This window comes from Oryctolagus cuniculus, chromosome 7 (assembly GCF_964237555.1).
Source record: "Oryctolagus cuniculus chromosome 7, mOryCun1.1, whole genome shotgun sequence".
In the NCBI taxonomy this organism is placed as follows: domain Eukaryota; kingdom Metazoa; phylum Chordata; class Mammalia; order Lagomorpha; family Leporidae; genus Oryctolagus; species Oryctolagus cuniculus.
The window spans coordinates 100,103,646-100,120,637 of NC_091438.1; the positions used below are offsets into that span (position 1 = coordinate 100,103,646).

The 16,992-nt window shown below is 34.8% G+C and overlaps 1 protein-coding gene across 3 annotated transcripts in view; it reads left to right on the forward strand.

The window, feature by feature from the left end:
* The window catches only part of NEGR1 (neuronal growth regulator 1), a 941,547-nt gene that overhangs the window by 134,452 nt on the left and 790,103 nt on the right, over window positions 1-16,992 (forward strand). Inside the window, exon 2 of one of the 3 annotated variants that reach the window (XM_070078259.1) lies at window positions 1-16,992. This exon is cut by the window's left edge and continues 13,163 nt beyond it; it is cut by the window's right edge and continues 73,423 nt beyond it. The exons of the other annotated variants lie outside the window; for them this stretch is intronic. The gene's annotated coding sequence lies outside the window, so the exon portion shown is untranslated. 3 annotated transcript variants of the gene reach the window in all.

The following is a 16,992-nucleotide window of genomic DNA, read 5'->3' on the forward strand; positions in this document are numbered from 1 at the left end:
CTAGAGTTACATGGGACTTGTTCAAAAAATGTCAATCTTAAACCTCTGTACCCCATTTACCCTGATATATTCACTGTTTCTCATTAAAATCTCAGTAAAAAAAAAAAAAGAAATACATTTATCTATTCGGTATGCAGTAGCCTACTTATTATAATACCAGAATTACTCCAAGTTACCACATACTTAGAATTCTAATGTAACCTTCCAGAATGTGTCTTAGAGAGGTTCTTACTCCCACCAGGGTAAGGACCACTACCTGGTATTTTCTTTATTGTCCTTGGACTGGTCTCTTTTGAAAAGATCAGAATACTTGTATTCTCCAAATCCAGTCCTGTTAAAATCTGTCCTGAGTAGAGTCTTTTACTGCCCTGGGTCTTTCTGGAGTAATTCTTTCCATTCAAGGTCTGCAACTATCATCCTGCAACTACTGCTCAAAGTAACAATATAGAAGTCAGTAAACATGTAATGAATGCATTCACATAATTGACACTACGTAATATAGAAGTTATTCCTGTTTTATTCCCCTCCTGTCATGAAACATGGAACGATTTGTGCTATGTAGCCACTTAAATAACATTTTAACTTGGTGTTTTGTTTGTTTTTCCTCAGTAATCAAGGACTGACAGCAAAAGTAAACATCCAAGTTCTCAGCCCTTGAAGGCAGAGCCTGTTTGTGCATTGTTAGATGACATTTTCTTACATTCCTATAATTTTAAATTCAAGCCTCAAAAGGAATGATTTAAATAAAGTGGCAATTTTTAACATTAAGAGAAAGCTCTATTTATATAAAAGATTTTCTAATGACCTTTCCAGAAAAACAACAGAAGTAAAATCTCCTTTGTTAGTACTTTTGGTGACAGTGTCATGATAGAATTTATGTATATATTATTGGAAATTGTTTTCTTATAAAGTCCCAAGTTTGGATTTGAACACTTGGACTGTTTCATTTATTTCTGCTGCTACACTAGTATTTCTAACAATGAAATAGACTTCATTTTAAAATATTTTCATATAGTCAGTAAACAATCAAATACATCATAATAAAACTATCCTAATTGCAGATTGTATTTGTAAGCAAAAGAAAAACTAATGAAACTATTGAGATAGTTTTAGACCTTTAAAAGTTTAATTTGCCTTCCAACCTGGGCACTTTAGGGAATTTAAAAGTATTTTGATACAATATTCCAGTGAGAAAAGTCATCACCAAACAGTCTATTCTTTTTAGTGCTAATATTGTTCACGCATCAACACCTGCTTCTTTTGAGATGGTAGCAGCTGTTTGAGTTGGAAAAAGGAATGAAACCTTGATAGTTTCACACTCAGTACTACTTTATAATGAGCTAGGCTAGCTTTTGAAAATCCAACTTATCTGTTGGAGAAAAGTGAGTTGTTGCTTGCAGAAACTTTGGTTATTTGTTAAAAAAATAACAAAAACATAAAGGCAAGTTTTCAAAATATATATTTAATAAACAAATTACATAAGGTGTATTTAATTTATGGTACAAGATATTTTTGTTTCAAAGAATCAGGAATCACTTTTGACAGAATAATATATATACCTTAATTTTAGACCAGGCTACAATATATAAAGTCTGTTAATAGCCAAAAGATAAATTAATCAAAAAATACAAAAGGTAAACCCTGTAGTGTTTATCTTTACTTGTTTATCTCTGTCTTTTTTACACCTTGCATAATTATTCATCTACTTATATTTCCCAAAAAATACTTAAAACTTATTGGAAAATAACCACACAGCAGGAAATAAATCTAATAAAATAAAATGTGTGGGGTCATATACAAGAAAATTTTATTATATAATGCCTAAGCAAAAGCTTGCATTCTTCCATGTTATTTAAATTTGTAGAGATCAAATTATTTGATTTGTGGAGAATGCGTATGTAACACACCTGGCAGTTTTTTGTGTTTGAAGTTAGTCAGCAATTTCTTTCTTACTGAAGCCCTGTAATACTTTATACTTGGTGTTGTCCTTGAGGACCGTGGGGACGTTTTGTGTTGTGCAGAACTCAGTGACCCATTTACTTAAGAATCTGAGCCTGATATTGCACCTGTGTTCTGCCGTGCCTGTGATAGTCAAGATGTTGTGTTTATTCAACCAAGACCTATAGGTTTGGCCTATCGTTTTCCTAGAAAAAGGATTTTCTTCTCTCTTATGAAGGACAAAGGTTACACAAAATCAAGGAAATGTTACAGTCTCTTTCTACTCTTAACTACTTGATTCTTTGCCAGAAGTGAACATTTACCACTGAGAATGTCGCCAAAGTGGGCTTTTAAACCAAAGTATCAAAATTAGGATGACAATAGATAGCCACAAGCACACAAGCAAGTGCTCATGTCTAACCTGTAGTAGGCATTTAGGATCTATTATACTAATTTCACATTATCTAGACAAAGTATTCACCACCTGCAGCCTCAGCAGATGTATCAGTCTCACAAGGACTGCACACCTGTGCTTGATTTCACTTCAGGTTCAGTTTAACATATTGAATTAGATCTCTTAGATATAATCTTTTAAAAATGTTTATTGATTTTCATCTACTTGAAAGAGAAATAGAGATAGAAAGAGCAATAAGAAAGTGAAAGAGATTTTATTTGTTCACCGGTTTACTCCCCAAGAGCCTGCATCAGCCTGGGCAGGACCAGACTAAAGCCAGGAGTCAGAACTCCATTTGGGTTTCCACTATGGGTTGCAAAGACCCATGTACTTGAGCTATCGTCTGTGGCCTCCAGGCTGCACATTGAAGTAAAGTTGGAATCGAAGTAGAGGTGCAGAGACTTGAACTGGTCACTCTGAAATGGGATGTGGGCATCCCAAGGAATGTCTTAATCTGCTAATCCACAAAGCCCACCCAAGTTCTCATCTTGATCAACTAAATTCTTAGACAACCCATGTTAGAGTATTTATAATTAAAATACCAGAAATGTTTTCACTTTAGCATCATCATCACATTTTTAATAAAAAGGATGTTCTTTTTGTGTTTTTATTTTAAAAGATTTGCAATAATACAGAAAAATACAAAAAAGAGTTCAATGAACACACATGTATTTAACAATTTTAACATTTTGCCATAGTCACTTCATATGTAAACATATATTCAGAAATACATACTATTTTTGAAAACAAGAATGAATAAAGTCAGACAACATGAGATTAATGATAAAGAACATAAATAAGGAAGTGAAATATAATTATGTAAGCAGTGTAAATCAGTAAACACAACATTCATAAATATCTGTATACCAAATAATATGAGACACAAACATATGTATATATACACTTTCACATAGGAGACAAAATTTGGCATTTGTCTTCCTGTGTTCGGTTTATTTCACTTAGCTTAAGTATCTCCAGTTTTGTTGGGTATGCCGTATTTTATTCATTTTTGTGACTCAGTAATACTCCATTACATATATACAAACCATATTTCTTTTATTTATTTATTCAAGTCTTGACATTTTTAGTTAATCGAAGTAGCACTCTTAGGATACTTAATCAACCAATGATAGATCTCACTTTATTGTATGAATAGTCTCCAGTCTGGAATATATTGACCTAGAAAAGGGTTCATTTTCATTTCTGTAGAAATAGGCACAGTCTAATTCAATTTGATTTACAGTTGAATCCAGTTCATCAGTCAAGGCAGAGAGGAGGGAAAAGGGAAGGGGAAGATACCAAGGATCAATGAAAGTACTGTAAATAAACCAGTAGGACAGAATACATAAAAGCAGAAATACATACGTGAAAAGTATATGACTGTTCCCAGATAGTAGCCCCTTCCAGTGCTCCATAACAAAGTGTGTCCTGCTGCCAGCAACTGTTCGTGTGGCAGCTGGACAACAGCTACATCAGCATTTGAAAGCTACTCCAAAGATAACTGTTTCCACAGAATATATTGTTGTCTGTAGAACATAATCTAAAACACATTGCCTCCTGCCAATGTTGCAGAATATTAGTCCCACAGAATATGTCCTCAGGATATTTTTGACTGTTAGCGAACATTTCAAGCAGTAAGTACCCATCCTTCACAGATGACACATCCCCATTCTCGTAGGTGGCAAAGAATGCCTGTTTCTTGTGTAGAGCTTCTCAGATTTTCTGCTGGAGGATAATTTCAAAATTACAGCTTCTATGGCTAATCTCAGCATGCTTTTTACTGGATAGACCTACATTATGCCTTTGGGGACATGTTGGTTCCACTTCCTACAAAGCAGATAGTAAAAATGGTAAATATTTGCTCAAATTATCCCTAATTTTTTCTCTGGTAATGGCTATATTCTGTACTCTTATCTAGTGTCTTATAGGTGTAGCTTTGTGCTTAAGTAGGTATCAGGATGATAACTTTGGCTATCAGGTTGTGTCCTGTTCTTTGACAGTGTAAGGAATGCAAAAGCTTCAAAAGGAATTAAATGACATGTATGTCATTGTTAATGCATTAGAGTCATCATATAATACAGTGATTCTGCTTTGGGTTCATGGCAAGCAATAGCTATGGTTGGGGTCCCAAAAGGTTCTCTTTGGCAATGTCTTCTTGAGAATTGCCCAGATGACATGTCACATCAAATGATATGCTTAACCTAGCATGGCTCAAATTTTTAAAATAATCTTTTCATTGTGATAATAGTAATTTTATGCTGATACACCAACTATAAATATACCTCTGTGGTTATACTCCCAGTCTTACATGCATATATGAGATAATAAAAATATATAGATTCAGGAACCCAGTGTCATCATAATAAATGATAAAAGGCTGAAATTATGTAATGAATTAACATGTACAAAAATTACCTTTATCAACATGTTTATCATGACTCTGTGAATGAAAATGCATTTTGGAAGTGAATTTGAGACATTAATCCTTTAATACAATGCAAAGATAAACATAGAGGCTCATTTTTATTTGGAGTAGTACAAATCTGAAACAAGACACTTCATTAATTGAGGTACAATTTCTTTGCTTTTAGCAAGTTTTAAAAGCAGAAAAAATACAAAAAATTTGTGATATAATAAAGGGTATTTCGAATTGTACTTCCTAATATTCTCTTTCATGAATTCTAGTATTTCATTGTTGCTAAATTGGTCATATTTAGTAGAAATTATAAAATGAAAGCAGAATCACCACAGAAACATCACAGAACTTTAGCTTTTTAGAATAGAAGATGGTAGTAAAATCCATGGCAAAAATAGCAATATGATGTAACTGCACTTTTGAATATATAGCCCATGTGCATAACATCTGCCATAGACACCATGCAAATTTTATCAACAAAAGTCAATCTCTGTGGAAAAGAAAAATATTTTGTTTAAGAGAAAAGTACATTTGGAATATAAATCAATTTATTTACTGGAATGTAGCAATGAAATCCTGTGATATGGAACGAGGGAGAAATTACTGACACCCAATCCCCAAAATAGTGCTAGAAACTGCAGATTTCTCTAGTGAGTGAGATTGACAACAGGAATCTGAACAATTGCCCATAAAACAGTGTATAAAGTGTTAAAAATGATGACTCAAACAGATAGATTCAGAATACATTGTTTATGTGAAACTTTCTAAAATCTTCTATTCCTATATTATTACATACATCTGTAATGTATCACTGTTCTCCCGAAAGATCCGTATTAACTTCATATGGGACGCTCCAGGGGTTCCTATGTATTACAGTTCAGATATTTTTCTTGTATGCTAAACTTTTTTTATTTTAAGCAGAACTAACCTTATGCTTACATCTAGTAAAAAATATCTAAAGGTTTTTCATTTATTTTATTTTGCTTTCACTTCCTAGTAGTCTTGCCTTGATTTGGTTATCATGGTTTGGTGTGGGGAAGATATGAAAGTGACTTAGCATGAATAAAACATTTATTGCTTAAACATATGATCCATGTAGGCTAGGGTTATGTATATGTCAGTAACTAGCTCTGCAAGCTTATCACAAAGTCGGTATTTGAAAAGTAAAAATTTGTAAATAATACTAACTCTTGGGGCTGGCGCTGTGGCATAGGAGGTAAAGCTGTCGCCTGCAGTGCAGGCATCTCAAGTGGGCACCGTTCTAGTCCTAGCTGCTCCACTTCGGATCGCTATGGCCTGGGAAAGCAGTGGAACATGGCCCAAGTCATTGGGCCCCTGTACCAGCATGGGAGATGCAGAAGAAGCTCCTAGCTCCTGGCTTCGAATTGGCACGGTTCTGGCCATTGTGGCCATCTGGAGAGTGAATCAGTGGATAAAAGACTTTCTCTCTCTCTCTCAGTCTCTCTCTCTCTCTCTCTCTGCTTCTGCCTCTCTATAACTCTGCCTTTCAAATAAATAAATAAATCTTTAAAAGTAATATTAACTCCTGATGTTACTCTTCTCTACTAGTTTTTTTTTTTTGGGGGGGGGGATAGGTGTAGGGGAGAGGGATGGAGTAGATGGCGACATGAGAACTTTTAAGTATTGAGGAGATATCAGAATGACTAGGAATAATGGAAGACAGTTGAAGACCTGAAATGTGAAATACTAAGGCATCAAAACACAGTTCTGAGGCCAGCATTGTGGCGCAGTAGGTTAAGTCACTGCCTGTGCCAAAGGCATCCCATATAAACACAGTCTGAGTACCTGCTGCTCTGCCTCCCATCCAGCTCTATGCTAATGTGCCTGGGGAAGTATTAAAAATGGCCAGAGTACCGGGCCCCTGCCACCCATGGGTGGAGTTCCAGTCTCCTGGTTTCAGGAGATACTGAACCAGCAGATGGAGGACTTTATCTTCCTGTTTTTCTTCCCCTGTGAATCTTCCCCTCTCTCTGTAGCTGTGTCTTTTAAATAAAAAAGGAAGGCTTTACATCAAATTGAGAAGTTCCCATATAGCGAAAGAAACAGCAGAGTGAAGAGGCAACTGACAGAATGGGAGAAATTATTTGTAAACTATGCAACTGATAAATGATTAATAACCAGAATCTACAGAGCGATCAAGAAACTCCACTACAACAAAACAAACAATCCAGTTAAGAGATGGGCCGAGGACTTAAACAGTCATTTTTCAAATGAGGAAATCCAAATGGTCGACAGACACATGAAAAAATGTTCAGGATCACTAGCCATCAGGGAAATGCAAATCAAAACCACAATGAGGTTTCACCTCACCCCTGTTAGAATGGCTTTCATACAGAGAACAACAAACAACAAATGCTAATGAGGATTTGGGGAAAAGGTGCCCTAATCCACTTTTGGTGGGAATGTAAACTGGTAAAGCCACTATGGAAGTCAGTTTGGAGATACCTCAGAAATCTAAATTTAGTCCTACCATAGGACCCAGCCATCCCACTCCTTATAATTTACCCAAGGGAAATGAAATCAGCCAATAAAAGAGCTATCTGCACCTCAATGTTTATTGCAGCTCAATTCACAATAACTAAGACATGGAATCAACCTAAATGCCCATCAATGGAAGACTGGATAAAGAAATTATGGGAATTGTACTCTATGGAATATTACACAGTGGTAAAAAAATGATTTCTGGTCATTTGCAACAAACTGGATGAATCTGGAAAACATCATGCTGAATGAAATAAGCCAGTTCCAAAGGGACAAATATATGTTCTCCCTGATCTGTGACAACTAAGTGAGCACCTAAAAGAAAACATGTAGAAGTGAAATTGACACTATGAGAAGCAATGACTTGATCAGCCCTTGTCCTGTCAGGGAACAGCTTATTATTTTATTTATTTTTTTACTATTTTCTTTTTCTACTTAATACCATTGGTTGAACTCTTAGCACAGAATTATTCATAGGTGTTTAAATCCAATTGAAAATTGATCCCTGTGAAAAATAGGAGTGGTAATAAGAGAGGGAAGAGATTTACAGTTCAGCACATGTTCCTATGGACTTACCCCTAAGGGTAAAAAGCAAAAACTTGCCATGGGACTCCAAATCCCATTAAGCTGGGTGGTACTAATGCCATCTTAACTTGTTATACTGATCATTTTAAGTGCGTAACTGATCATATAGATAGGAATAAGTGTCAAAGGATCACATAAATAAGACCAAGTATCTGCTAATAACAATAGATATTATTAAAAAGGAAAGATCCAAGAAGGGAAGCAGGCCACATAGCAGACTCATAGAATGACAAATGCCTTAAACAGCACTGTGAACTTAGAATGCCTTAAGGCATTCAGATCTGGCTGATAAGCCCATGAAAGAATTTCAGGCATGGAAAGTCAAGACACTACATGAAGTATTTTGGTGAGTGTGATCCCAATGGAAGGAAGGGGCCATCAAAGGAGGTGATACCTTTTACTGAAGGGAGGAGAGAACTTCCACTTTGCCTAGGGCCCTGTCTAGATCACTGATGGAGTTTGTGGACTTAAAAGGCTTCCATAGCCTTGGCAGCTCATGACAAGAGCCTCAGGTGATTACTGGCATCATAAATAAAGTGTCAATTCTTAAAATAACCATAGGAGTCACTGTGCACTTGCTCCCCATATAGGATCTCTGTCCTTAATGAGTTGTACTATGAGAATTAACGGTAAAATTTGTCTTCAATTAGTGCTTTATACCATGTGTGTCTGTGTGGGTGCAAACTGGTGAAATCTTTAGTTAATATAGAGTTGGCCTTTTGTATATAAAGATAATTAAAAGTGAATCTTAAGAATGGGATGGGGGAGGGAGTAGGAGGTGAGACGGCAGGGGAGTGGGAGAGCAGGTTCAGGGGGAAGAACTGCTATATTCTTAAAGCTGAACTTATGAAATTTATATTTATTAAACAAAAGCTTTCTAAAAAAGCCTTTAAATATAAAAAGATCACAATTCCAGAACTAACTGGTGTTGCTACAATTCACCTTATTTCTTGGATAAGTCCATGTGATGCTTCATTTAGACCTCCTTCCTCAATTTACCCTCCTTGTATTAGGCACAAGTGTTAGACCCCCTTTATCATCCATAAAATATTTATGAAGTACCTGTCATTATCTCCATTTTGTAGACAAAGAAACTGAAGCTTAGATAAGGTAAGGAATTTGTCCAATGCCTATGCTGTTAATGTCCACAAATCATTTGATTCTGCCTGTAAAAGACTTGAAAGTCTAAATTAGCTGTACAGATATTGGAATAGATTATGTCTGGATTAGTAAATTTATTAAAAATATTTTGCAAAAGACATTTAAGCCAAATATTGTATTTTCAATTAATAATCTGAATAAATGAAAATATCCAAGCTTCTTATGAACTACACTGTAGTTCATATATCATTTTTGAAGAATTTGAATCATGATTAAATGACTAGTTATAAAGAGTTCCCATCCTTGCCAAAATGTTAATTATTTCAAAATGGAAGTCTGATTGTTCCTAGGATAATTGACTCAGCCACTAGGTTACGTGATTTGGCTGCTTATGACATTTATTCCCTTAAATTGTGACTTGGAAATATTACGAAGGATGGGCTTCTCTTGCTGAGGATGATAGTTAATTTTTCAGTGTCCTTTAACTGTTAACATTTGAAGTGAGCTTTTTTATTGCTAAAAAGAGATGCTCTTGGAAGCACTACTGGTATAAGAATCATCGTGGTTTCAGCAATGATGAAAAGGTTAGAACAATTAGAAAGTACTCATGGCATAATTGAGATGTATGAACTTCTAGTGCATCACAAAACTGTTTTAAATGGTTGCAAAAAAAGTAGAATTAGAATTATAAAAGAGCAAACCAATTTTGTGTAACAAAATACTTTTAAGAATGCTTTTGCTATCAAGTAATTTTTCTTGAATGGAACAAGAATTTGCTGATTTATTCTGTAATATCAGATAGATGTATCATTGTGTATGTGTATATCATGTTTAATATTTTTATTATACTTAAATAATATAGTTGGGGCCATTATTCTAATAATAGTCTAATCTTTCATGTATCCTGTTAAACATAGCTTGGTGACATTCATTCTGAAGGATAATTTATTAATGCATTAATGTACGCAGTGACCTGTGGACATCTAATAACTGCCAAGCAGCAGGACTGATTTGCCCTGATTCATGTATAAAAAATATGTTCCAAGGGTATGTGCAGTTTTAGGATGATACTATAAGATGTCATTCTAAAGTTTTATATATACTTTGAATGTACATATTCATATATCTCTAAGTAAAAATTTTCATGAAATACACAGTCTAACATTTTGCTGATGTTTGAACATACTCAGAATTACTTCATATTTGGTTAGTTTCTACTTGAATTGGGCATTCATGGAATATTTCCTAGTAGAAAGGATATATGTTGTACATCTGATCCAGAAATTCACAAAGCCATAGTGAATGGAGGAAATCAAAGGCTGAGTTAATACTGATCATAAGTGAATTCTGAAAGAAACTATGGAACCCAGATTCAACAAGAAATAACCAATCACAGACCAGTGGCTAGGAAAGTTTTAACCAGAAAAGAAAATTTTAAGGACTTGATTTGATTGGTTCATGAGTTTGTGTGAAACAAATTCCTGACTTCTTAGGGACTTAACTTCATCCCTTGAAACGTTCATTTCTTTGTCTTAAACTTCCAGTTTACTGAGTCAAATTCATAATCATATTCACATGTTTACCTCTGGTCAAAATTGTCAACAACCAAATTCACCCATCAGTCTTCTCTCAGCCCACATCTATCTCAGCTACTATATTATATCTGTCCACAGATCTGGAAAAAGCTGTTCACACTTGCTATCTATATTCAACTGTATTCATTTATCAGTTGTTTTTACAACAATACTTTCATTTCAACCACTACCCAAAAACATACTTCACCAAGAATGTGATCTTCTTAATGCTACAGAAAGATAATTTGTAGTTTTTAGTCCATAATTTCTTTTTCAAGAAGAATTTCATATTTCTGACAGTCCTTCCCTCTTGGAACTCTTTTATACTTGTTTCTACGCTACAATCTTTTAGTAGTTTTGAAGTAGGCAGATGTATCCTAATAGGCCAGACCTTCGAGATGAGCCCCTGGAAAATCCAGATGCTGAATGGTTTACTGATGGCAGCAGCTATCTGAAGGAAGGAGTTAGAAAGGCAGACGATAGAAGCCCAAGCACCACCACACAATGCTTTAGCCCAAAAGACAGAGCTTATTGCATTGACTAGGGCCAGCGAGTTTATATATATATATATATATATATATATGCAGATAGATAGATAGATTCCAGATATGCTTTCCTTGTGTTGCATGCACATGCAGCAATCTGGAAAGAGAGGGGCTTAGTGACTGCAAAGAGTTACCCTGTTAAACATGGAAAAGAGATACTGGCTCTACTTCAGGCAGTATTGGAGCCTTTAGAAGTGGCCGTCATCCACTGCAAGGGCTATCAGAAGGGAGATAATTATATTAACCAGGGAAATGCGTTAGCAGATAGAGCAGCTACACAGGAAAGTTTGGAAATGGCCCTTATATGTCAATCTGTGGAAGTAGCTAAGGAATCTCACTATACAGAGCCTGAAAATGAATGGGCTCAACAGCGAGGCTATACTAAAAAGCAAATGGATAGTGGATGCTAAATCACAGAATTATGCTACCAATGGCCACTTAATGGAAAATTACACAGCTCTACCCACTTGGGAAGAGATGCCTTAGCACAACTGGTCTCCCGAGCTTTTGGAGGAAAGGGACCAAATATGGTCATAAAGGAAATGACTCGCTCTTGGCCTCTATGTTTACAGAATAACCCTCACCATGTAAGGCCACCTCCCCTGTGACTCCTGTGCAAAGGAGGGGAGCATAAATAGCTGAAGATTGGCAGGTTGATTTTACCAATATGCTTCTACAAGTAATTATAGGTACCTTCTAGTCTTTATTGACACTTTTACAGGATGGATAGAAGCCTTTTCGACCCAATCGGAGAAAGCACATGAGGTACTTAAAGCCTTGTTGAAAGACATCGTGCCACACTTTGGACTCCCACAGTCACTGCAGAGTGACAATGGACCTTCATTTATATCTAAAAGAACCCAGTAGAACCCAGAAGCTTCTGAGAATAATGATGACCATGCAGGAGACACTGAGAATGCCGGTGACTGAAAGAGATCCAGCTCATGAAGTGAACTCATTAGATGAGATAGGCAGAGACTTCCAGACAAAGAACAGGCAGGGTCTGCGCCCCTAATCAGCAGGAAGTAGCTACAGAAGATGGAGACTCACGCCCATCAACATCCCCTTAAGATTAAGGTCTGCAGTCTCTGAGGGGGGAATGAAGTAGGCAGGCATACAGGTTAAAATTGGTCAGATTTGTGAACTGGAAGACCACGCCCCTGTGTGGCCTCATGCTCCTACCTGATGCCTTTGCCACGTCCCTGTGTGGCCTCATTCCCCTACCTGGCCACACTGGGGTGCCCACCAGCCAATCAGGTTAATTAACCACTCACTCCCCTTTGGAGTGGGTTAAAAGCCTGGGGCACAGTGTGCTCGAGGCTCTTGGTCCTGCTCTTCTTCCCTGGCCTCTTGCCAGGACAGGGCTTGCTGTAGCCCTGCGCCTCCAGGGCGCATGGCCTTCGGGCCATGTGCTCTAGGCTTCCTGGCCTAGATGCTCATCCACGTGGCTGGTTCCTGGTGCTTGATATGAACCCCTATTCACCTCTCTCCCCTAAATAAAGCTCTCACTCTCTTATGCACCTTTCTTACTAAATAAAAGCTTAAACCGTACCATGCTGCCTTGTTTATCAATGCCGGTATTTAGAATTCTTCTCTAAATACTAGGCAAGAACCCTCTCGGGTTTATTAATATTGGGGATTTGGTAATAAGCCCGTGGTGAAATCGTAAGGCACCCCAAATCCAGTAGTGCATGTGGCACCTCGGATAGCATTTCTAGGGAACTTTAAGGGGCCTCATTTCAGGGTAAATTTTGGGGGGTCTTTTCCGATTTCAGTTTCATTATACTCTTCTGCCTTCCTGTGTCTAGTTTACTTCACTGCCTTTTCTAATCTGTCATTAAATGGATTATTCGTCTAAGTTCAGTTTTTGGCCTGAATGTCTTCTCACTCTAAAGGATTCTGGAATAACCTCATCTATGTGTGTGGTTTCAATCATTCTTTAGACACACACACACACACACACACACACACACATATATATATACAGATAGATAGATAGATAGTTCTGTCTCTGTTATGTATCACATATCTATCATTTCCTCACCTTATCTTAATTCTGACATTCAATTCTATATATTTCCATCTTTTTTGAAATTTTCATTCAGAATTTAAAAAATCAACTTGTATATGTTTAAACTTACAAGAATAATATTTTCCCAACCCTGATTTTTTAACTTGGATGTTTTTCTCAAACAATATTACTATCATAGTACAGCGTGCAATTGATGTATCGGTGATATCATAGATTTGTATCCATCTCTTTCACTCCTAAAATTGTGTGTATATGCATATGCCTTTTTTCCTTAAACTGATAAATCCCAGCATTTTTTTTTTTCCATTGAATGAGTCTTCAGGCAGACATCTGTGGTGTCATTGATTATCTCTATCGTGCCCTTGCTTCCTATATCAATACTTTTTTCTTCCTGGCATCACTTTTTCCATTCCTCTTATTTTCTTATAGATACTACTTTTTTTTTCTCATTTTGTAAGTTGCATATTAGCTTATTTATGTCTCCCTTTCTTCTTTTCTTGCATATTTGTTTATTGCTATGAATGTATCTATGGTTCTCATTATATTCCTCAACATTTAGTTTGTGGCATTTTTATTATCATTCACTTCTAAATGTTTGAAAAAATCTCATTATGATTTTTTTCTTTAATGATACACTGTTTATGTGAATTTTAATTTCCACATGCATCATAATTTAGATATTATCTTTATTTTTTAATTTGTTTATGATAACAGAATATGATAATTTGTCACTTTTTTTGAACATTTTTATTTTTAAGTTCTAGTATGTGGTCCTTTTATAACTGATTCATATAAGCTTGATTAGGAAGTATAGTCCCCATCTGTTCTAAGCAACATTCCATAGGTATCCACTATATCCAAGCTGTTAGTTGTTATCAATAAATGGGTTAATTTTCTTAAACATGACATAACAGTGAAAGAACCATATTGAACTCTCTTATTTTGGCAATTAATAAATTAATTTTATTCTTGTTCTATCAATTTTGTCTATAAAATTTCATCTATTATAATGAATGTACACAACTTTGGGGTTACTATAGCTTCTGAATTAATTGAGTTTTTAATGTTGTATTAAGAAACTCTTGTAATAAAGTAACATTCATAAAATTCTTATAATATCCATAGCTTTTGGTCCTTTAAAGAAATCAAGTCTTTTCCTGAAATGGAAATATTTTATATATTGTTGAAGATAATGGTGATAATAATATCATTTTATTTGTTTTCCAATTATTTTGCCTCCTATTTCTTTTTTCTTATTATATAACCTGCAACTCCCAATATAATTTACATAGTAATAGAGATATTAGCATCTTTACTCTTCTAAAATGTTTAAAATTAAGTTTGAAGCATTTTTAATATTTTATCATCAAGTATTACATCTATGCTTGTATGTATGTGGGTGTGTTTGTCAATGTAGTTCTTCTTATCACTGGAGGGTCTTTGCTTGTATATCTGTCCAGAAATCTATGAAGCTGTAAATATCTTAAGGGAATGCTTTTTTTCAAAAAAAAAGGTTGACATTTAATTTTGCAACAGTTGCCAAACAATTTCTTAGGATAAAGTAACACATAATTTTGTCAACAAATATTTATGAAGTTAAAAAAATTAGTAAATATGTACTGCTAGAAACAAATCCTTATACATAAAGAATAAATAATGAGATTGTGTAAACCTTTCATCTTTTTATTTTGAAGTTTTTTTCATTTTAATTTTAAAAATTCTTTGGCTGAATTTGTTCTGATTATATTTTATGAAGGAAGTATTTGATATTTACTAGGTTCTTTATTTTTCTATTTATTTATTTACTCATAACGCCTTTCTTAAGAGTCAAAGAAGTTATCCAACAAAGAACTAAATGAAGTGACCAAAGGTAGGTGAGTCAAAAAGAGAATGATTTTGTAAGATTTTTATTATATTTTTATTATGACTTTAGAAAGTGATATCAAAAGACTTTAATAAATAAAATAATATTGGGTGCTCTGTAAAACTGTAGAATCTCATAATGTGGTCTCTATTAAAATGAAAATGTGCATATTTTAAAAACCTAAAAATTATCAGCAAATATTAACTTGTAACAATTTTCCATTCAGTTGTGGATATAGAAATCTAGGCTTTTCCACAAACTCCAGTCAATTTTTATTATAGATCCATTTATTTTACAGTGACTGCTAGCCACATTCCACCTGAAAAATTACTCTTCCAAACTTTAAGATTTAAAAGAGACCTACTGTACTTTGAAGTATCATCTTTGACATTTGTTAAAGTCAAGGGTAAATCCATTCCGTTTTGTTTTGGTTGCCGGTCACTGAATGATTATCAGAAATCCCATCTTCAACAGTATTTTATTTACCTTTGGAATTGATATAATTACTTATTGTTATAAAAACAAAAATTATTATCATAGTCATTAAAGTTCACAGTCATAATAGTGATTTTCAACCAAGTTTCCTCTCTTATTAGGTATTCTTTGTAAAAGAAGCAACACAGAGCTCATCTTCTCAAGTCAATGTGTGTTAGTTATAAATTCACAGTCTTTACAGCTTGAAAGGCTTGTGTTTCATGACAGGTGTCAAGATCAGTGCTGATTCAAATTAGTATTAAAGAATAATAAATGAATGGCAGAGGAAGTCTGCAAAATCTTCTCTAAGACATTCAGCTTTGGAACTTTAATGGCAATAAAAATGAGTTGCTACTAGGTAAATTATGAGGGTATTCAGAACAGTGACGCTGAAAGAGAACAACACAAAGATATATGTGACAGGTTTGTTTCATGTTAAGTCGGATATTCAAGTTATAAACTGGTATTACAGCAGTAAAGTAGGATAGTAGTGCTTAATGTGTTTAATATATCAACATTATTGATTGAATTAATTTATTTATGTTTCATTTTTATTTAAGAAGTTTGTATGTTAAACTATATGATTTTCCATTGTCTTTTTATTTTATTTTCAAAAGAATACCTGTTATAGCATATACATGGTTCAACTGTTTATTTATTTATTTATTATTTAAAAGGCAGAGATGGGGAGAAAAATATCTTCTATCCATTGATTCATTCCCTAAATGCTCAAAAGAGTTAGGATTGGACCAGATCAGAACCAGAAACCCAGAACTCAAACAGGATCTCCCATATGGTTCACAGGGACCCTAGTACTTGGGTTATCTTCTACCTCCTAGGATGTGCATTAGAAGGAAGCTGAATGAATGGCAAAGTAGCTGGAAGTTAAATTTGGTACCCCAATATGGGATGCAGGTGTCTCAAGAATCACCTTAACCACTGTACCAAATATCTGCTCCTCAATGTCTGTCTTAAATCTAATACATAATAACATATGATACAGAACTCCTGCAGATTTTAGGAATATTCAGTATTTTCCTTAGAGAATTTAAAAAAATTTAGGCAATATCCTTTCAATGTTGATTGTTTTTTAATTAATGCATAAACATCTAAATTTGAGCTTTTAAAATAAAGTCTTTATTGCCTCAATATGACTCAGGTATTATGCATGCAAGCACAAACATACACAGTTTCTGTAGAGTAGAAGACATTGGCTAAGTCAGCCACTACTGATATGAGTTCATTAGAAGTATAGATCAATGTAGAGAGTATGAGAAATGCCTATAAAATTGAAAGTAATTGTTCATTATGATGTGGTAAGAAATACAACTTCCCCCCAAATATCACCAATGATTGTACTCCTAATGCACTCTGAATTGTGTGATTGCATATAGATCGTTTGCCATATTCACTATGCCAACTACCCATTAGTTATAAAACAGCAAATTAAATGACTTTACATAGTATTACTATTGATACAATCAATACATTTTCTTATGCCAGAAAT